The following is a 23,702-nucleotide window of genomic DNA, read 5'->3' on the forward strand; positions in this document are numbered from 1 at the left end:
TCGCTCTGGTACCTTCCAAAGGTACAAGAGCGTCTTTCTTGGTATAGAATTTTTGCCCTCATTTGGATAGGAGACTTCATCCTAGAGCCTTGTTTGATACCAATTCCACTCATTTACCCTTCGAGGAGCAAAGAACATGAAGCTTGAGTGTGAAAACTTGGAGGAAAGTGGAAAATTTGAGTTGGATTGTGAATTCCGCTCTTGACCCTTCCAGAGGTACAAGAGCAAAATCTTCCTAGGCTCCTTTTGCTCTCCTCATTTGGATGAAATCTCACTTTCAAGGTTTAAATTGGAAGGAGATCAACCTAAGCGCACCCTTGAATATGAATTTGAGCCACCCTAGACTTGAGAGTTTGAGAGGAAATTGGAGAATTTAAGCACAAGCATGAATTTCGCTCCTGACCCTTCCAAGGGTACAGGAGCGAACTCTCCTATAACCTCCCGTCTTCCCTCTAATTTGGATCAATTTGGTGTTTTTAAGCTTTGAGTGAAGAGAGGATGATTTGTTCACGCCTTTGAAGTGCATTTAAACCAAGCTAAAGGATGAACCATGGAGGATTTGAGCTTTGAAGCAAAATTTGCTCTTGACCCTTCCAAGGGTACAAGAGCGAATTCCTTAGAATCACGTATTTGCTCCTAGCTTGGACTGAGATCTTTGTTCCTATGGCATGATTGGAAGAGAAGTTGATTTGTACGTGCCTTGGAAGTAAATTGCAGCATGATAGAATGAGGAAAATGAGATGAATTTGAGCCCTAAAGCCAAATTCGCTTCTGACCCTTCCAAGGGTACAAGAGTGAATTCCTTAAAATCCTCTTTTATGCCTAATTTTAGACCACAAATCTTGTTCCCATGGCATGAGTGAGAGAGGGAAGGAATGCTAATGCCTTGAGAATGAATTGAAACCTAGCTGAATCCACTTGAACCTTGAAAAGATTGAGAATTTGAGCTTAAAGGTCAAATTCGCTCCTGACCCTTCCAAAGGTACAAGAGCGAATTCTCCTAGAAACACTCTCTAGGTCTTAGCTTGGACCACTGCCCTTGCTTTCTAGTCATGATTGAGGAGAGGACGATCTATCTAGGCCTTGTGAATGAGTTGAAACAATTCTGAACATCAAAACATGAGGAATTTGAGCCAAGAAGCAAAATTCGCTCTTGACCCTTCCAAAGGTACAAGAGCAAACTTCCTAAGGACCTTGTACCTCTCTAAGGTACATAAGCGAAATCGTCAAGACTTGTTTTTGATCAAGCATTTTGAGCAAGTGAGCCCCTAAAAGTGACTTTGATGTGAGGTGAGAACAACGTCAATGAGGGTGAAGAATGAATGTTTGAATGATATCTAAGACTAATCCCTCGAATTTGCTTCTGACCCTTCCAAAGGTACAGGAGTGAATTTCCTTAGATCTCCCTTCTTGCTCCTAATTTACATCATAAACCTTGTTCCCTTGGTTTGTTTAAAAGAAGGTTAACCCATCCACGCCTTGGAAGTGAATTGCAAAGAGTGAAGTGATAAAAAAGCAAAGAATTTGTGCAAACTTGACAAATTCGCTCCTGACCCTTCCAAAGGTGCAGGAGCGAATTTTATTAGAGGGTCATGTACCTTCCAAAGGTACCAAAGCGAACTCCTTTGATAGACTTCACTCTTCATTTAGAACATTGAATGAAAGAGGAGGGTTGGAAAAGTCCAATTTAAGGCAAGTGATGAGGAGTGAAGCATGAATTGAGCCTAATACCTCAAATTCGCTCCTGACCCTTCCAAGGACCTAATTCCTCACTAAAGACATTGAATGGTTGTCATTTTGAGCAAAAGAGAGAGAAAATTGACTTGATCATGGTAAAAAAGGGATTCAAAAGTTGAATGGGGGATGAATTGAATCAAAAAGGGAGGAATTTCGCTCCTGACCCTTCCAAAGGTACAGGAGTGAACTTCTTAGAAGGACCCCCTATCTCACTTAATGCACTAAGAAGATCTTGTTATAAGCTAAGATGGAGGCGAATTGACTTGATCATGGTGAGAAAGGAATTAAGAAATCAAGTCTAAGGCAAGATAAAGGAGGAAATGAGTGTGAATTCAGCTGGGAACAAAATTCGCTTGTGTCCCTCTCTAAGGTACCAAAGCGAAATGCATTAATGGTGAATAATTTTCTAATAAAAGCACGTTAAAGGATTTCTTCAAGGTAATTTCAAGTGGTCAAATGTCCTAAAGATCATAACAACTAAGCATGCCTCCATTGAATAATCAAATGATAACAAAACTTCATCATTTTTCAAAAATCGCTTGTGTCCCTCTCTAAGGTACCAAGGTGAAATGGTATAAGAACATGTACCTCTTGAAGGTAAAAGAGCGAAGTTATGAAGAGGGTATAGTGCTTCATGATATAAGCTGAAAGAATGGAGGAAAGACTAGGCAAGCAAGTCGGCCTACAAAACATTTGATGCATTGATAAAACTGATTTCACCGTTTTGGCGCCAAGAATAATTTTGAATTCCTAATGAGAAAGTCGGCCAGCTTTGGAAGGGATGCAATTAATTTTATTCATTAGGACAAGTCGGTTGTCATCAAGAAGGTGCAAACCCCTATGTAGGCGCCTATAAAGGAAGATCACACATTAGTCATTTCATCATTCATCCAATCTTTCTTCTTTAGATCGAATTTAAAAAGCAGATCAAGAAGCGAATTTTCATTAGGTGATGTGGAGTGAATTTTAGAAGGAGCTAAATCCAACAAGATCAGATTTGAAGAGCGAACTTCAGCAGTCAAGAGGCGAATTCTCAAGAAAGGATCAACATGTCTCCAGCTTAGACCTGATTCAAAAAAGTGAACTTAAAGAACAAGATCCACCAACAGTTAAAGGAGTGAATTCCAGATTTGTCAATTACAAGACAACAATCTCCACAACCTGAAGTTCATCAAGGCAAGTTTCAAAGGCAGATTTTATTGGGCAAATTGGTGATTGGAAAGGCAAATTTCAGGTCTTATAGAGGCAGGTCAAGACAAATTCAACACTTTTAATCTCAGACCTTGTTCTCTAAAGGGAAAGTTTGAAGATCAGTGATCCTCCTAAGAAGATTTTTTTATATATATACTTAAAGCAGTTCAGTCACTTTAAGTGGCCAAGTACATCCTAACAGCAACAAATTTAACAAAGGAAGGACTGAATTCATCATAGCAAGAGCAAATTTTCTCAAGCAAAGGACAATCTCCCCTAAACTTGCACCTATCAAACTTGCAAATCACATAAAATCAGAGATTATATCAAATTAAGAGATTTTATAAGCTATATATCATATGTGTTTGATGTTCATTTGTTTGTTTTGCAGCATGAAAAGAAAGAGATCAGAAGGACCAGGTTGGAGGGAGATTGGAACGAGGATCTCAAGAAGGATATTTCGACATCAAAGTCAAAGGAAGACCTCTTCAAGAGGATCTCATAGGCAAACACAAGAGAGTCAAGTAAGGGTACATCGTTCATCAAGTACATCAAGGACAATGGAGGATCGACCAAGGTCATCACAGAGCAAGTACCAAACAAGGTGGCATCCCAGTCACTACTCGTCCAGTGAGAAAGGTCCACATCAGCATGTCCAGATTCAGTGAATCACGCTTATGCACGAAGGCACAAACTCCGATGTACCTACCCCTGTTTCCTATTGGTTCTCATCCATTGAATGCAATTTTATCATTGGCTAGAGGATTTTGTTGTAACAAACCCTAATTAGGGTTTTCATCTTGAAATCCTAGCCATTGATTGTAAATCAATCAGAGCCATTGAAATGTAAAGAGCTCTCTATATAAAGCTTTGGCTCTTCATTTGTAAAGGTTAATAGTTAGTTAATAGTGGTTAGAACAGCCAATAGTCAATAAGTTAATAGTCAATAGAATAGAAGTTAGAGTAGAGTAGGAGGAGAAGGCAAGAAATTGTTGCCATAATTGTGAAAGATTCCATTTTCATTGAAGATATGGTGAAATATGTCGTCCCTTTGCAATGTGCATGGTTTCTTGTTGAATCTTCATATTAGATGGTAGATAATTAGATTGAATGGAGAAAAATTGTTGAATGCACTCGTGTGGAATCCACCTAGTCCATACCACTAGCCTCTTACTAATTGTAAGGGCACCCTGTGTGGTCAACTGGCATTGAATGAGCTTAATCTCGAATTGTTATGCGTCTATGGTTCGTGCATTAACTTGAATGGTGATCAGTGTCTGATGGTGTAACGATTTGAACATATTCGAAGCATCCCTTAGAAGATTGCACTAAGTTAGTGTCGGATTGTTCAACCTGATGGAGAGACCCAACCCAGTAGGACTCCGCCTAGTCGTTCATCTATATTCTTACATTCTAGGTCCTAGAATAGGTTCTATAAACCTTATGCTTTTGATATTTCTTTATTTCCTAGCAAGTAGTTAGGACTTAAGTTCCAGCTAATCAAGCATTTAGGCATACAAACGTAAGTCAACTTGTGATTCTAGCATAATCACATCATACCACAAGAGCTTATCCACACGTAGAGACCCTACATACCAGAACCTTGGAGTTGCCTCGATTGATCCTTAGGCAAAATCTTCAGCATTCGAGGAAACTTTGTTCAAGAGAGGATAAGATACTTCAATTATTTTATTCTATGTTCGCATGTGCATGAAAAACACATCAACAGGTACCCATCCTTAATGGACATAAAGTCACCTTTATTTAAAAAAAAAACTTAGCTGATATTTAATTAAAACCTTATAACTTAAAATATTTATTTAAAATAACCTACTTGACTTATACAAAGCATCATCAAACCATCAAAAGTTGAAAATGAGTGCACCAAGATGTAACTGATAACAAGGAAACATGGCAGAGGCCAAAATAGTGGCTTTTAAAAATATAAATAAATTCCAAGAAGTGTGGAGCACAAATTGGGTGCCCAAGAGTTGCTTTTGAAAGCGTAGTCGTGAATCTTACTAACAATAGAGCTCAATGCCACAAATAGAAATGCCAAAAGAATTGAGCTACATTAGCTCGAAGAACTGTGGATTTCCCTAACCAACCACATTAGCCTATGGGAGCTCGCGGAATAGGCTAATGGTCACTAAACTAACTAGGTTTAGAGAAGGGACATTATAGTCCACTCTCCCCAGAATTGCTTGTCCCCAAGCAATTGCAAATCTGGATGCTATAAAATCTACTCTCTCCCAAGTATCATTCTTAACTAGGAAGTTATTCCACTTAACTAAGTACTCTTTAATAGTCCTCCACCTTAGAGTATGCTCCCTACAATCAAAAATAGCATCTACAATAAGAAGTTTCCCTTCCTCGTCCAATGGTGGCAACTCGGAAGAGCGAACTATATTATGCCCCAACACCTTCTTAAGGTGTGACACATGAAAAACATTGTGCACCTTGATACTCGTCGGCAACTCTAAGTCATAAGCCATGTAATGTCCCCATTATAGGGTTCAAAGGATATTATAGCTCCAAACTCACCCCAAAACGTTGGCACAATTTTCACTGCAACCCAACAACTTCGACGATTGGCTATAAGGAGTGATTTCACCTAGCAAATCAATACTCAAGTAAAAAGCCTTGAAAGTTTCTTGCAAATTGATCTCCCAACACTTTAGAATCCATTAAATAAATACCCATAAAATTTTGTCAGCTCTTTTAGCCTTAGATAAAAGTGGGTTTTTGAGCCCTCTAGATGTTGTACGATCCTATAAGTCCTACAAATCATAGGAATAAACACACAAAATAATAACATAAAACCCTACACAAAATTCACCAAGGAAGACTTCAATCTCCACTCAAAACACCATGAAGATTTTCATTTTTCTTTGAAACCCAAACCCAAAACGTCAAACAAATGACCACCAATAAAGCATCAACATAGACTCTGAATGAATCTATCAACAAATCAACAAGAGAGGATCTTTCACCACTGTGGATGATATCCTTCAAGAGGGTTTTTGTACTTGAGAAGTTTCTTAGAGAAAATCAAACAGCATCTTCTAATCAAAAATCTTCAACATGACACAAAAGAGCTCCAAAATTCCCTTATATACCAATTACCAAAAAAAACCATTTACAATAATATAAAATGCCTCACTAATCCCAACACCCACCTTTGAGAAAATAAATTAATTTTTTTCAAAACAAATCACTTATGTCACGCTAGGTGCCCATTCTTAATTGACATAAAGTAACCTTTATTTTAAAATAAACACTTCGCTTAATATTTAATTAAAACCTTGTAACTTAAGTGCTTATTTAAAATAACTCCCTTGACTTACAAAATGCATCACCAAGCCATCAGAAATCGAAACTGAGTGCAACAAGATGTAACTAATGACAAGGAAACATGGCAGAGGCCAAAATGATGACTTTATATAAATAGCAATGGATTCCAAGAAGTGTGGAGCACAAACCGGGTGCCCAAAAATGCTTCTAAAAGCATCACCACAAATCTCACTGACAATAGATCTCAATCATAAAAGAAATGCCAAAAAAAATGAGTTAGCAACAGCTCTAAGAACTGTGAAGTTCCCTAACCAACCAAATTAGCCTACAGGAACCCGAGGAATAGGCTGACGGTCACCAAACTGATTAGGTTTAGAGAGGGAACATACAGAACCAACCATTGAGATTTTTATACAAAGCCACAAAATCCAATTAAATAACCAGTACAATACAAACATTGTAATAAATACTAAACTACATTCAATTCACAATATTACAAAATCACATAATTGAAATTGAACAACAATTTTATAGAAAGTAGACATAAATTACTATTAGTTTGCAATCTAATTATATAAAAAGCAAAGTTGGATGGACATGTATGTAGATATAGATACAGATACGTATACAACCATTTTTAAAGACCCCTAATATGGTATGGCTAGACACAACATTCATGAAAAAAACACATATATTTAACACAATTTTCTAAGTTATTAGAGGAGATTTTCATTACTTTACAAGTAATATAGACACATATATGCTACATTAATAATTATAAGTTGATTTAACAATTTACAATACACAAAAACATATCCAAACCAAGACCTATAATTCCAATAAACAATAATGTCATTTTAATCTAAATTAAAATAAAATAAAGTAAAATTTAAATGTAAATAAAAAAAAAAACCAGATATTTAATTCGAAAAAAGAAAAATAGATATTTAAATATATTAAAATTTTAAAATTCAAATATAAAGAAATAAATAAACAATAATAATCTGAACTTCAAAAATAAAAATTCACTGTTACATTTAGTTTTTTTAATTTTAATCAAAAATTATAAACCATAATAAAACAAGTAAATAAAAATTAAAATAATATTAATAATTTAGTAAAAATAAACAATCGATATATATATATATATATATATAGTACAAATATAAAATTATGCAAAAATTAAAATGAAAAAAAAAAAAAGTATAGTTGTAATGATGAAACAAGACCCAAAAAACTGGGTCATTGAAATAGAAAAAAAATACAAAAAAATTGCATGAAGCCATGAACGAAGATTTTTTTAAATTAAGTTTGTTAGTAAGGTTCACGTCACTCTTTTTAAAAATCAAATCACATAGCATTTGACATGGCTGGAAAATTAGTGTTTTTGGAGCATGCGTGGGTATAGTGTCTGATGCATATCCGAGTTGTATTGTATTTGTATCCATACAGGATATGGTGGTACACGTGCTTGGAGAGGGGTGTGGGTGTATCCGTTTACTCTACATAAAACACTTACCTATAATTGACAATGCTTTCTATCCTCTAGTAAAGCAACTTATTCAAGATAAATAAAAAGCAAACTGCTACAAGTTTTTCAATTAAAAAAAATCTGCTTGCAATCGAAACAAGACCTAAATACAATGTTGCCTGAAATAGATCATCTGGAACAAGGAAATATTCAAATGCTGTGAGCTAAATACAGCACAACCCAAGAGAAACCTTCTAGGAGGCCATGTAAGAAAAGCTATCCTTAGATAAAAGTAACAGCTAGAATAGCCAGACTGAAATGTCAATCAGCTCCTCTCAGTGACTCTAATGTGCTCAGATTTGCTCCATCATTCTAAAAATGATAGGTCCTCGAAAGAAAGTTGAAACCTTAACGAACACCATTAACAAATTTGAAATTACCAACCAATCTTGTGATGAGCACACAAGTATCTTGTGTTAGAACTATAATGCTGAGGTGCCCATCAAATTATTTTAATTAAAATGGCAACCTTGGTAAAATTAATTAAATAGAGCTTAATATTAACCCAAGTTGCGGAAATGGTCAAAATGCATCAGAATCAAAAACTTACTGCAGAGAAGTGATACTGACAATGACTAATCATAATTGGACCTGATTAGGTGACTTTCTATAAATGATCACACCAAAAGCTGGAAATAAACTCAAAAAGTGCCCTCTAAATCCTCTAGGCTATCTAAACTTGCTGGTAATATTAAACAGCTACTCTAATATAGCTGACACACACCTAGAAAGACAAAGCCAACTACAAAGCAAGAGAACCCAAAAATGGGGACATTACAGGGAAGCATCCAGCAACTCTGAATTTATCCTGTTCTACTCCTGTTTTCATATTTATCTTCACAGCCCAATTGTTTCGCATGCACACTAAAATTAAGATGGGTGTTAATTTTACAAAATTGGTGGCAGCTAGAGTTCACATAACCCTAAACAAAATAGATATGTGTTTTTGAAAAGTAATGGAGATAGTGGAACACACTTAACTTAGATTTGGTTGGATTTACAAAAAAGGTTCTAAAGAGTAGTCTCGTTCAGAGAAATGGGACTCGCCCAGACTTGGCGAGTCCGAGTCCGAGTCAAGCCCAGCAAGTCCCAGGGGCTTGGACTCGGACTCGTCCGAGTTTGGCAAGTAAAATCACCAGACTCGCCGAGTTGGCGAGTTTGGCCCAAACTTGCCAAACTCGGCGAGTCCTGAGCCCCGGACTCGGCCGACGTCAAGACAACTTTAAAACACAAAAAAAAATTAGTTTGCAAAGTTTTTTTAAGTCCGTTTTTTTATGTTAATTATCTTCTATCCCTAAAAGTGACTTTCATTTCATTCACTTGCAAAAAAAAGAGGAGTAAAGTGAGTTGGAAAGAAAAAACAAGGGTGCATAGAAGAAAAACCAGCAAGGAGGAAGCTCAAGTTTTCTTCAATTTGTCACATTGGAGCTGCATTGTGTTTCGATTTGGTGCATCAAGAGTTGGATAGGAAGACTTTGCAGCTCATTTCAAGCTTGTTGTAAGAGGTATGGTTGTTTTTTTGAAGATTAGTTTGTTTCTTGTATGCAAAAATTCCATTTTCTATTCATTTATTTTGAAAGTTTTACATCTTTCAAAATTTTTTGTATGTTTGTATGTAGTTGTAGTGTTGTACTATGTAGGGTTTGTAAATTTCTTTTTTATTTAAAATAGGGTTTGACAAACCCTACTTTAGTTTTTTTGAATGTATGTAATATGTATTAATTTTATTTTGTATTTGTAATGTTTTATTGCAGCAAACTTCACTTTATTATTTGCCTCAACTTCAAGTTTCACAAAACTATCCTAAAATGTCTACTTCAGCTTCTAGACCCCCCATTAGAAAAGACCCTGCTTGGAAATATCATGAGGATTTTCGAGGGCAAGGAAAGGGGCAAACAAAATGTATGTTTTGCAAAACAATATTCCATGGAGGTATATATAGGTTGAAATACCATATTGCTAGTGTGCGTGGACATGATGCCGAACCATGCCTAAAAGCAGTCCCTGAGGCCATACGTGAATGTTATGTAATGGTTGAGGAGATTGAAAGGAAAAAGAAACAAAAGGAGGATCGAGCGGCCATTGGGAGAGAGACAGTTTTAGGAAGAGGGACACAGTTAGGTTGTGTTGGAGGCCCTTCTTCCTTACCTCCATATCGTGCCACTCAATTTTCTATTGTTGGTGCTTCTGTTTCTGCTTCTACTTCTATAAGTGGCGGTGCCACTGCCACTTCTCATGCTCCTAGCACTAGTAGTTGTAGTGGGAGTGCTACCATTGGACCTAGGATTCGTAAATCTAGGTTGGATTCCTTCTTTGTGCCTCGCACTACTCTTGGGTCCCAACCGTCGCTTGAGGGCATGGGTTGGAACAAGGAGGTCCATGATGCTGCTAAAATGGCAGTTGGCAGGTTTTGGAGCTACAGCTGTATTCCATTCTTTGTAGCCAGGTGAATGTTTTACTAACTTTTATGTTTGATAACTTTAATTGTTTTAATTTTTATACTTAACTTATCTCATTGAGTTTCTTTGCGACAGGTCTCCTTATTGGCAACAAATGGTTGATGCCATTACCATATGCGGGGCGGGGTTCAAAGCCCCTAGTGAGAGTGATTTGAGGGGACCCATTTTGTCTCAAATGATGGATGATGTGAAGAAGGATTTAGATGAACAACGCCAGATATGGAGCACTAAAGGTTGCACCATCATGACTGATAGTTGGACGGATAGGAGAAATAGAACTCTCCTTAATTTTCTTGTTTCTTCCACAAGTGATTGATTAATTTTAGTTTCATATAGTCTTTAATTTTTTATTTTTTATCGAATGGTTTATTGAATGATCATTGACCTAGCTTTATTTTTTAATTTCAGGGGGCACCGTTTTCATCAAGTCCATTGATGCCTCCGCCCATTGCAAGAATGCCACCTACCTATGTGAGCAGATAGAGGAGGTGATTGAAGATGTGGGTGAGGAGAACGTGGTACAGGTGGTGACCGACAATGCAGCAAATTATGTTGCTACGGGTAAACTTTTGATTACAAACTAATTTTGTTTGCAAATTAATTACTATCTTGTAGTTTGTACCTCGGACTCCATGTGCTTCTCATTGCATTGACCTCATGTTGGAGGATATTGGAAAAATCCCATGGGTCAAGAGATGTGTAGAAAGGGCAAGAAATGTCTGCAAATTTGTATATAATCATTCATGGGTGTTGGCTCTTATGAGACAATACACAGAGTAGAAGGAGTTATCTCGTCCAGGAATCACAAGATTTGCCACAAACTTCCTCACATTGCAGTCCATGCTTAGGTCTAAGTCTGCCTTGAGACGTATGATTGTTGGTGAGGAGTGGTCTTCCTCATCCTATGCTACCACCCCTGCAGGGAAAGATATGGCAGACTGCATTTTTGATGAGCAAGGCTTTTGGGTCCCTTGTGATGAGATAGTGAAGGTAATTTTTTTATAAATTCTACAATTTAACTTCATGTTTTATAACTTATTATATGTATTCTCTTCTTTGCTCATTTTTCTAAATTACACAATATTTTCAATTTTGCAGTTTGTTAAGCCCTTGGTGGTTTTGTTGCGAGTTGCGGATGGAGATAAGCCCGCAATGGGCTATATATATGAGGGCATGGATAGGGCGAAGGAGGCCATCAGATTCGTCTATAGACGAGATGAGAGAAAATATGGTCCCATTTGGGAGATCATTGATAGGAGATGACATCATCAGCTTCATAGGCCCATCCATGCGGCAGCCTATTATCTGAATCCGGCATTCCGTTTTAGCCCTTCTTCAAGGCTAATGTGGAGGTCCTTAATGGGCTATATGCAATCATGGAGAAGATGGGACCTACTGGTACTTCTTAGATAGACCTTTTTCGAGAGCTACAGTTGTTCTCAGATGCACAAGGGGAGACCTTTTCTCGTCCTATCGCCAAAGACGGTAGGACAACTATGATGCCAGGTAAAAATAAATTGTAAGGCTTAATTTTAGTTTTATTCAATACTATATTGTAACTTGTTAAATGAGTTCATGAGTGAGACTGATTTTATTTATTTTTCTCATTTCAAACTCAGAGCATTGGTGGAACTTTTTTGGCCCAGAGACACCAAATATTCAGAAGTTGGCCATTCGCATCTTGAGCCAACCATGCAGCGCATTAGGTTGTGAGTGCAATTGGAGTATGTTTGAGCACATACACTCCAAGAGGCGCAATAGATTATCTATGGAGAAGATGAATGATCTCGTCTTTGTTCACTACAACCTCCGCCTAAGAATGACAAAGAATGCAATAGTTGACATGTCTCCTATCATTCTAGATGAGGTTGATCTTGAAGCAGAGTGGGCCAATGAGAATCAGACAACTTCTAGGACTCCTACAGCTGTATTCAATGATGATGACATTGATTGGATCGACCAGGTAGATATAGAGGCTGAGGCTGTAGCCATGGCAGAGAGGAGGAGCAAAGAGCACGAGCAGAGACAGGAAATACTGAGACTCAGAGTGACACAACTGTTCCTGATGTTGGTGAGCATGACACAGTTGTTCCTAATGTTGGTGAGCATGGCATGGTGTCACGGGGAGCAACTATGGCTGCTGAATCATCCAGGACCTACTTTAAACGCCTTCGCAGGGGGCCAGGGCGAGAGGGTGCACATCCCTCTGAGCCATAGGCTTGTACACTTGTAGTTGTATTTAGTATTTACTATTTACCTTTAGTATTTGTATGAAACATTTGATGATGATCATATGATGACATGGATTTTTTATTCCCTGAGTTTTGTAATATTGTATACATTTGACAATACTTATATATCCATGTTTGTTATTTTCTTCAGCTACAATTTGCGTTTATGCTTATGTGATTGATGTATACTTGTGTATGTAATCAAATGAGCCGAGTTTATTAAGGTGTATTCAATAAAGGGTGTTTGAAACAAGTTTTAAATCTTTAAAAATCTCTAAATTTCTTGAGTTTTTCACTTTCCCGAGTCCAGCCGAGTCTGGAGCCGAGTCTGATGCCGTGTCCCGAGTCCGAGTCCGAGTCCGAGTCAGCCTAGCCGAGTCCGAGTCCCGTTTCTTTGGTCTCGTTAGAGAAATCAATTCAAAGGTGGGATTCTCACTACATATGGTAAGAGAATCTCTCAAAGTAATAGAATGCTTACTATCTCTGTGACAAATTGTGATACGAAATATTCTAGTGACTATTACACAAATATCAATACGGTCAATTTTGATATTATATGTGCAAGCTTATAGCGCAACTTGACTTGGAAAGGGACAGGTCACAATTTCCAACCCTTGACTTCAGATTATTAGTTCCTATTATTAGAGTAGACTATGTAGTTATGTCTATATGAGGCTTGAACCATATTTCAAAAAGAATCACGTAGTTGATTTATAAACTACCACTAGTGCCATGTATCCATTCCTCCACAAAAAAAGTACTATCAAGGTTTGATAACAATTTCCAAGATAAGTTGATGTAAAAAGAAATGGAACAACAGTAGATTAATATTCCAGATTGAAGAGAATACAGCTTTATGGTTTTCTTTGATTGTAAAGGAAATTAAAATCATGTAGCATAGTTTACAAATTTGCAATAGAAGAAAACTTGAATGTTGTTAACTATTGTTGTGGTCCTAGATATAGTTCCAAATATTTATGATGATTATCTACATACTCTTGTCAAAAATTAAGATTATTCTCTGTAAAATAATAGATAACTTTCAATGATGCCCAAATGAAACATAGAGTATTTGGTCTTTTTGTTTCAACAATCCACATATACAATGAACAATCACATCTTTAAAAGCTTCATTGCAGTGCTTATAAAGGTCTGAAATTTTGTTAATTACAATCTACCACAGACGGAAGAGAAGTTACCAGTTGCCCAATCTAGATATTTTTGCTGAAGGAAATGCAAGTTGTAGTGCCGAAGGAACATTTCCAGAAAATGCAGGTAAAACTTCAAAAACCAACAAAGAAACATAGGTCAGATGGTACATATTGCTCTATTAAGGCCACAATCCTAGTATTAGCATAAAGCAGATCAAGTTTCAAAGACCATAATGAAATTGGCTTTAGAAGACTTTTAATAATTCTTGAAAAAAATTGAAACAGTTAAATTGAATCCCAAAGTAACATGAATATTTGAACTTAACTATCAAACCTTCATTTTACCAGCTACATATTAGCAAGAAAACTGAAACAATCAGCAAAACAGGGTGTTGCATACATGTACACATAATAGTATGATGCATAGAAGCATTAATCGTCAAAAAATCGCGATTATACCCGATTAATTGGGAGTCGACGCTGACGGCAATCAAAACCCCCAAAAAATCGTGAAAAAAAACCATCAACGTTTTTTTCCAGGTTTAATCGGGGAAAAATCGTGAAAAAACATGATTAATCGCACAAAAACCTTAAAAGTGCAAATTAACCCGCAAAAATGTTAATGAAAAGCCACGAAAAATAGCATAAATCATGTCGCGCAACGCCATATATGCATAAATCGCATCGCGGGGAGGGGGGGCTATGAACGCATCCAATTCGGCAAGGGAGCAGCAGTAGTTTCACAACTTGGCATAGCGGCAGCAGAGGTTGGTCTTCATTCATTTTTCGTGTCTGTCTTTTCAGCGGGTAGAATTTTGTGACTAAGGATTCATAGAAGGTTGTCTATCATTTTCAAATGCATTTATTGGCTAAACTTCTAACTTTTAACTATCCTGCAATAATCATTCTGTTTGCTAATCTTCGATTCTTTAAGTCCTAAAATGTTTTGTTGTCTTATACTGGACTTCATTCATTGGAAATGCATTAACAGTGAATAATCATTTTGTTCGACTGTTTTTAATCATACTGTCAATAATATATATATATATATATATATATATATATATTAGCATGTATGATTAAATAACAATCATACTTTGTGTCAATAACAGTATGATTAAATATATTGACAGTATTCCAGTGAATAATCATTTTGTTCGACTGTTATTTAATCATACTGTCAATAATATGATTAACTTTGTAGACAATAACAATATGATTAAATTTATTGACAGTATTCCAGTTATCAATAACAATCACACTTTATGTCAATCGTACTATTATTTATTATATATATGTTATGGTTGGAATACATGCAGCCTTTGTGAGCTTTGTAGATACCTTAGATTATGTTTATGCGGCCTTTATGGGTTTTGTAGAGTTCATCTGATTCCATTTGTCCTCCAGTCTTGCTCAATGATTTAGTGATAGCTATCTCAAGAATGTGTAAATGGTAGCTCTCAAAAAAATGTTAGTGGCAGATTAGCATCACTACAACATATTTCCCTAGTGTGCTTCAAAAAGGACCATGATCTGTAATTGACTTGAATATTCTAATGTGCAATTCTTCAACATGGATTTAAATTTACTTGTGTTTATCTACTGCATCCACTCAACTTCCTCTCTCCATGAAGATTTAGGGCCTCTTTTATGCCTGGCCTTGCCCTTCTAAGAAAACAATTTGAAGCTTTTTACACCTTTTCACACGTAGTTTTTGAAATTGTTTTCACTATTCATTGTGTTTTTCACTTGTAAGGGAAACACTAATTTCTACATGGGCAAAATCAGGAACTATTGAGGATGGCTTGCCAATTGACCTCGATTAGATATATCCAGAGTGTGAGTTGATTGTTGTTGATGATGCTAATAATGATGATGATGTTGTTGATGATGATTATGTTGTTGTTGATCATCCGCTGAAGATTTTGATATCATGAGGCAAGCCAACTTTGGTCCTCAATGGTTTGAACGAATTAGGATAGGCTATCACCCAGGATCTTCATCATCAGGGCCTCTTGCCCTCTAGCATGTCATTGCCTACATTTGATATTTTGGAATTTTGTACTTAGTTTACAAGTTGACTTTGTTCAAAGTCACAAACTATATTGTAATTGACATTTTGACATCTATCACCATCTAGATATTATTTATGGTGTAGAATATTTTGTGCAACGTAATTAGTGATATGAATATAAACAACGAAAAATCTATTTCCTACAATTCATGTGTTCAAGTGTCTATTTTATTTGCCTACAATATCTCTATGCTATGGAAATGCCCTAAAATATAAAAAACAGTAGTTTTTGATTGTTTTTTTGCAATTTTTTACGTCTTTTTGTAAATCCGATCTTTGAAAAAATCTTATACTTTTATTTTGCCAATTAATTCCCCAAACTATTGTTAGTGGCAATATTGTAAGCAAATAAAACTAGTTAATTAAGTTGTAAGTTGTAATTGTTTTGGTTAGTGACAACCGAGGGATGGTAGTTGCGATGCAACGGTTGGTGCTCGCACCCTGTTGGTTGAAAATTTTGTACACTTAGGGGAAATATACAAAATTGTGGTTTCAACCACAGCACACGAGTAAAAACTCTCCTAATTAAGGGAAGGCTCCCCCTATCTAACTAAAACTGAAATAAAAATAGGATGGGACAGCAGTCTTCCTTCTTTCTTCAAGAAAGACAATATCCTTTTCTCTTCACAGAAAAGGATAGCGATTGAATATGAACAGCAGTAATTACTTTCAAGTGAAATGAGAGAAAGGAAATGAAGTTTCCTGAAAGCGCAAAGACTTCCGTCACTTCCTTCGGGACGGGACAGCAATATCAAGCTCAAAGACTTGACTATTGGAAGTCCTATCTACCCTTTGCTATACTAAAATTTACAATGAATAAAAGATAATAGCTCAAAGACTGGAATAATCTATTCTTTCAACATAAAGACAAGAAATAATGCGAGCTCAAAGACTTGCTGCTATTTCTTATCAAACAATAATTTTCCTCAAGAATGGACACAAGCTCAAAGACTTGCTGTTCCTTCAAGAGAGTTTCCTATTCTAATTAATCTTCTCTACTTGCAGCTCAAAGACTTCAAATCAGATTGGACTAAGCTCCTTTAGAAACACTTTGCATAGAAGAAATAAAAAGATTCAAACTCAAACATGTAGCTCAAAGACTCAAAACTTGAGTAATCCTTCTTTATTATTCTTCCAAAACCTTCAATTCACATTCATAAGCTCAAAGACTTCTTGCTGTAAATTTGGCAGAGTTTTTGCTTGCTTTCCAAAAAGATAAAAATTACAATGGACCTCTCAAGTATTTATAGAATAGGAGCCTTGAGAAAAAGGTGGGAGGATCCTAACTAACTTGAGAGATTCTCTCAACCACCAAGACTTATTCAATAAATAACTGAGACTTCATTAACTAACTAAGAGTTACTCTAACTAACTACAGTCCTAATCGGACACAACTTGTTGTTAACTTACATGTAATTACAAAAGTACAAGTAATGTGTAACTTGCATTTTACATAAACTACTTTTACATGTATCTTGTTAAAACAAAATTACAACTAAGAAATTACAAAAAGAGAGAAGATTCAACTAAGTGCTGAAAAACACTTAAGTTGAATTTTGTGAAGACATGAATCCTTGAAACTTCAGGATGCTTGCTTGTAGTTCCTCGGGATTCGGTTCATGAGTGTTCTTAGCAACTACCATAGTCTTCACAATAGTATCGTGGCAGCGGAGAAGCGCGGAATTGTCTTTATCCAAGATGGACTGAATCTCATGCAACAAGGCTTGGTGTTTCATCAATGTTTGAATTGAAACTGCTGAGAATTGTTCACTTCTCCATTCACTGTGAATCCTCATCTGTAAATCTGCAAGAACCTCTTCTTCTGGAATTAGCTCTCCATCCTGACTTACTATGTTGCAAGAGACCCTTTCACAATGTGAAACAATACCTTGATAAATTTCATCCCGGAATTTCCTTGCATCGGTGATCTCTTCGATGAGGGATTTAAGAACAAGAGTTTTATTTTCCATGAGTTCCTCGAATTCCAAGTACATGACCCTGGAAGAAATGATGGTGTGATCCTGCAGGATATTGAGCTGTTGTTGGGGCATGGTACGCCAGATTGCCAGACTTTTCTCAACACTTTCCAGATTCTTTTTGAAAGTGTTAGAAGTCTGATCCAATTTCTACTCAATGGTTTCCAGCTTAGACATTATTTGAAAAATGTCTTTTATAACTTGCACGCATTGATCATGAAGCTGATCAACCCAGGAATCCAATGCTTGTACTTTCTGAGCAGCTCTTTCCACTCCACGAATCGATTCTTGGGAACCAGAAGAACCAATAGAGTTACTCCCTTCGGCAGCAGGTTTTGTGATTTTATGGATGGCTGTCATGAGCTGTCGATTTTCTTCTTCTAGCTTGTTTTTCTTAGCAAGAAGATCGTCACATCTTTGCACTAGTGAAGCAACAGAAAACTGGGCATCATGTTTAATAACCTCATGTGTTTGCTTGCCCAATTCTACCTTTGTAACCCTATAATCAGCAGCTGACATTTCCTCAAGTGGTTTATCCGCAATAGGTTCCACAATTTCAGCTACCTTCATCTTGTTGCTATCAACAGTTACCCTGGAAATAGTCTTCGCCTTCTTAGCAACTTTGGATCTGGACTGTTTGAGTTGCTGGTAGTCGAAGGCATCAGGTGAGATCTCTTGCTTCTTTCTTTTCGGGGTGAAAGAACTAAGCCATGGAGGCAAAGTCATCAACTCACTTCCTGTAGCAGCTGTAGGCAAAGGAGAAGCAGTTTCTGTTTGAATCACTGTGGTCACCCTGGGAGGAATATCTGTTTGAATAGCAACTATGTTTTGCTCAGTTACCAACGGACATGAAGATTGCCTCATGAATTCTTCAAAACCAGAAGTGGAAGTGTCAATTTTTGATAACTGAATGCAAATGGGAATATCTTCAGGAACTTTCAACATACTTTCTCGTTGTTGATCAGGAGAAGGCTCGTATGCTGAAATTGGAACTGCATTCTGAGGAGACTCATCAATGAGCAAATCAGGAGGAGAAAGAGGCGTGTCAATGGAAACTGGAGGAATGACCTCGTGAGGCGTGTCTAGAACTGGAGACCTAGGCGCATCATCAGATTGCTGCCCCTCTTCTGGATTATCCAGATCAACCACCTGAACATGGAACCGCGATTTCTCCTTCCCACGAGTAGTTGTTTCTTCAGGTGGAAGCACTACTGCACGACTAACTCGTAATTTGATCCTTGTGCTTGAAGATGAAGCACCCTCCTTATTATCAATCTGGATCTCAGACTTCTGTCCAAGAGGCCCTGTAGAATCATCTTCCTTCCCAACCTTGATTTTGATAAGTCTAACAGCATTGCTTTTCAACCATGCGTTAGTGTTGGCCAAGATGGGCTGAAATCTGTCAAGAATGGAGACGCACTCTTTATGTGACCATTGAATCAAAGGAAGTGGAGCTTCCTCAAGCCTTCGTGAAATGTATTCAGGATCAAATATACGCCCGTCATCAATCATCCCTTGTGGGATATCTGCCAAGTTCAAGTCAACAATTTGCTCAACAGTGAGCCTGCAGTAATCCATCTTCAGGACTTCAGCTTCTGTGCAGAGATCTGTCCAGATGTCTTCAATGCGATGAACATGTACAAAGGATTTCTTGATCTTTTCCTTCATACCTCTATAATCAAAATCAGCCCTAGGTTTGAACCTCTTAAGCTTGATTTCCTGCAATTCAACCTCCATGGCCTTAGCCTTCACAGATGTGACAAGGGAGTATCGACCAATTTTCAATGGATTTGTGCTGGAGATTCCCATTCCGACCTTGTGTCTAGCAGACTGAAGAGTATGAACAGCCATAATCTGTCTTCCCAACTCCATAAGAATTATCCTATCGGTCGGGTATCTTGGAAGCATGTATGGTTGTCCATCATAGCACCCAATCCTCATGTAGGTGAAGGTGGGAAATTGCAGGAATAAGCAGCCATACTCAGATACCTTGACCCATGCTTCATCTGACACTCGTTTATTTCGGAGATCCATGTCAAACTGACACATAAAATATCCAAAGAATGCGTCTTGGACTCTTCTGAAATGTAGTCTGCTAGGTTTCAAGGGCAGCTGGTCATAATATTCCCAAACTGGTATGAGCGAGCGATCACCCTTGGTAGAAAGACCTGGAAAGTGTCTAAGTGATGCTGCTAAATATACCAAATAAGAATTCATAAAGAAGGTCATAGTGGTAGGAACTGCTGCAAGTTGTTCGCACAAAGCATCGCTGATGATTTCACCCCATGAAATGTGATGCGACTGCCGTATGAACATGATGAATTGATACATCCATGGCTCAAAGACATTAGAGTGCTCAAGGCCTATCATTTTGCTGAGAAGAGTGATGGTGTCTCCTATCTCCCACTTGAAATCACAACGGTACAACTTTGCCCATCTTGAGAAGGAAGGACGTGGCTCATGAATCCACTTATTGATGTGGCGCTTGCAATCTTTTTCTCTTTTCACATAATACTCTGCTGCATTTTCTTTGGTGATTTCCATATAAACAGGTGCAGGAGGTATTTTGAAGACCTTCTCGATCGTATCCGCATCAAGATGAATTATGGCTTCACCATCATCATTTTTTATGACTCTTGACTCTTTGTCAAAATGATGGGCGCATGCAAGAATAAATTCAGGTTCTAGGGCAGCCACTGGGAAAGAAGACGCATGATGGATATGGCTGTCCAACAGCCGCTGCAAGTTGTTATCCTGTGGATCTTCTACCTTGTGAATGAATTCCGCCATATCAACGTGCCCTTTTTCTGTATCCCTGATACGATCCAATGGAGAAGATACCTGGGAAGGTGCAATCTCATTCTGGTATTTGTCATATTTGTATTTCATTTTCTTTGGAGTTGGCGATGCCGGCAAATCTGACATTGATTGCGAACCTGGAATGCTGTGATGAAGACTTAAAAGGGTTAAGGCCACATCATAATCAGCTGCAAATATAATTTTTTCTTTTTTCAAATGGGTAAAACTTTGATCTCTGAATTTCACGGTTTTGTGAGAAGAAGAGGGAAGACATGTAGAAATGGGAAAATCTTGACTTTGACCAATTTCGGATCTTGGGGGAATTTTCGTAAGTATACAAGTTGGAAAGTACATACATGCAATCGGGATTTTAAAACCCGAATACAAGTATACTTGTAAATTCGAAAATGGAGAAACGGATGGAAAATGGGGTTTTGACTTGCAGGAAATGATGGAAATGAAAAGTGCGGATATGGGGAACGTGGATGGATAGAAATGGGAATATCCGGGATAGTCATTTTCATGAAAATGGGAAGATCTTTTCAACATGTAATCCGGTTTTCAAAATCCGAATTTGCAAGAGAGAGGTATTTCACATTTTTCAAGCTTGGAAATTTAACCAAAAATGATTAATTTTCTCAACCGTAAGGGAAGAACAAGAATTTCCAGCGAACTTGCAATCGAGATTAAAAATCTCGAATACAAGTTAAGATGGAATTTCGAGAAGAATAGTGCAATTTAACAATTGCATTTTAGAGGGAAGATTTGTTTCATGAAAACCAATTTTAAGGGAAGAACAACACATGCGAAGAACGTAACAAGAAACGAAAAATGAAGAAGACATGAAAATAATAAAAAGAAGAGAAGAAAGGAAGAACATACCTTGATTCGAAAATCAAAATGCTTCTCCAACAATGCAATACTTCTTGAGATGAAGAAGCAAAACTGAACTATTAAACCCTTATCACGTTTTTGTGAAAATGCCCCCAAAAATGGCAGCAATCTTAAACTTGCAAGAGTAAAATGCCAATGAAAGTGTTCCTTCCGGGTTTGTTGAAGCAAAACGATCAAGGTATTTGCTGGAATAATAACACCAAAGGTGTTTGAAGAGATATTAATGCCAAAGGATTAAACACGCAGCCAAGAGAGAGTCACGTTTTTGTTAAAACGTGGCATTTATCGCATATTGCACATTCAATGCACCATTAAATGGTGCGAAACCTTTCTTACCCTCCACGCCTTAGGAAGAAAGGCCAAAACGATTTAGGAGTGTGGGCAACATTGAAGATTTAACCGCTCAAATCGTGGCATTCATGAGGCACGTTAAAAAAAAACGCAGTTGCTGTTTCTTAGGGTAAAAACCAGCGGATTTGTCTTTGAAATGGCATGATAGATGTCAAAAAATGCAAGAAGATAGGATGCAAACTCAAAACGCCCCCATCATCCAACGATTCATCCACGAATTTCGCCTTGAAAAAGTCCAAAATCGCTTCATTCTTGCATTTCGGGTTTTGAAAAATGAATGACAAGTTCGATTTTCTTCAAAAGGAAGCAAATCGGGTTTTAAACATAAAATGACAAGTTCGATTTTCTCCTTTTTCCTTTTCATGCTCAAAATCGGGTTTTAAATATAAAACAACAAGTTTAAAATTTCACTTTTTCACTCATTAAGCCAAAATCGGGTTTTTTTGGACAAATGACAAGTTTAAAAATTGTCAAAAATGAACTTTATGCTAAAATCAGGTTTTGAAAGACAAACTGCAAGTTTAAAATTCCTTGTAAGGGGGAAATAAAATCCCTACAACAAGTATTAAACACTTGCACACATGTAATGGGGATTTAAAATCCCTATTACATGTAAAACCCATTAAAGTAGGGGTTTTTTGGACAAACTGCATGTTTACTTGCAGTTGAGCTAAAAAACCCCTATTTTAACTAAAAATGACCAAAAAACAATAAAAAGATAAAAACATTAAATGGAAAACTTAAAATAAATTACAAGTGACATATTTGAAATAAAAAAAGGCACATGTAAGTGATCAAAAATTCCCCTACAAAGACCACAACAATGAATATCATTAAAACTTGCAGTTTGAAGAAAATTCTCCACCTGCAGTCTGGGTTTTAAAACCCGAATTTGAAGGAAAGGCATAGCAAACGAACTCAGAATTAGACGAAATTCGAAACGTAGTTCGAGAACGGACTGAGGATTAAGCTAGTCCAAGGATTAGTCATAATTCTGCCTCGGGAAGCGTGCCATAGAGTAATAATTTTTATTTTTTCATAAAAATTTCCTCGTAGTGGTCCTTCATTTTTGGAAACAAAAATGAGGACAACACACCCCTCGGTATCTTTATATACTTCCGAATGTAACTTGTGACAGACAATTATGAATGGAATAACATCTCTTATACTTTATCTGATACCTATGGCATTATTATTCTCCATTACGTGCTTTATCTGTATGTTTTAAGTTATTCACCCAAGAGGGCAAACATTTGGCGCTGTTGCCTAGACATACTCAAGAATGGAAGAAGTGGATGGCGCACGGACACGATGGGCCTAACCGTTGGTGAGATAAACCCAAAGGCCAACGACGCGCAAACAGAGCTCTACAACGAAGTTGACACTGCGACGAGGGAATTTTCAATCCTACTCCAGGTAGCCATCGAGACCTACGTTCGACGAGAGGCCACGGAGGCTGAAATCCCACCAAGTGCCGTGTGGACAGCACTGGAAGTTAGCCTAGCAGTAAATCGGTTGATGAACCACCTCCCCTGTTTGCTTGCACAGGCATCGCTGGCACAACAAGCTTGCCTGGAGGAGATTGTTCAGGAAGAGCGACGCCGACGAATCCTCCAACAGTACGAAGAAAATAGCCGTCGGGAAGTGGAGCGTGATGGCACGATGCCAAGAGAAAATTGAACCCTGAATCCCAGAGGGATAAAAGAACATTCTATAATTGAATAAGATGTCATAATATTGACACAAGTTGTATCTGATGAAATGAATTAATAAAGGAGTGTTTTGGTTTTATGTGTTGTTATTTATGGAAATGTACGGCAACTAATGCCCAACCTATTAAACAGAGATAGAAATAAGAAAGCAAAAATGGACGAGTGGGAGGCTGCGCAGAGGGCCTTGATTCTGGAACAACGAGTAGAACGTAGACGGAGGCTAAGGCAACTTGCCGAAGGACGACCTGCTGAGGGGTTGCCCGAAGGGAGCCAAGGAGGTGTCACGGAGGGTGTAGAAGCCG

General features: G+C 37.4%; 1 pseudogene; it reads right to left on the bottom strand.

Annotated features, from left to right (window-relative positions):
• The window catches only part of LOC131860376 (alpha-N-acetylglucosaminidase-like), a 302,730-nt pseudogene that overhangs the window by 219,335 nt on the left and 59,693 nt on the right, over positions 1 to 23,702 (bottom strand).

Source organism: Cryptomeria japonica, chromosome 11 (assembly GCF_030272615.1).
Source record: "Cryptomeria japonica chromosome 11, Sugi_1.0, whole genome shotgun sequence".
Lineage (NCBI taxonomy): Eukaryota > Viridiplantae > Streptophyta > Pinopsida > Cupressales > Cupressaceae > Cryptomeria > Cryptomeria japonica.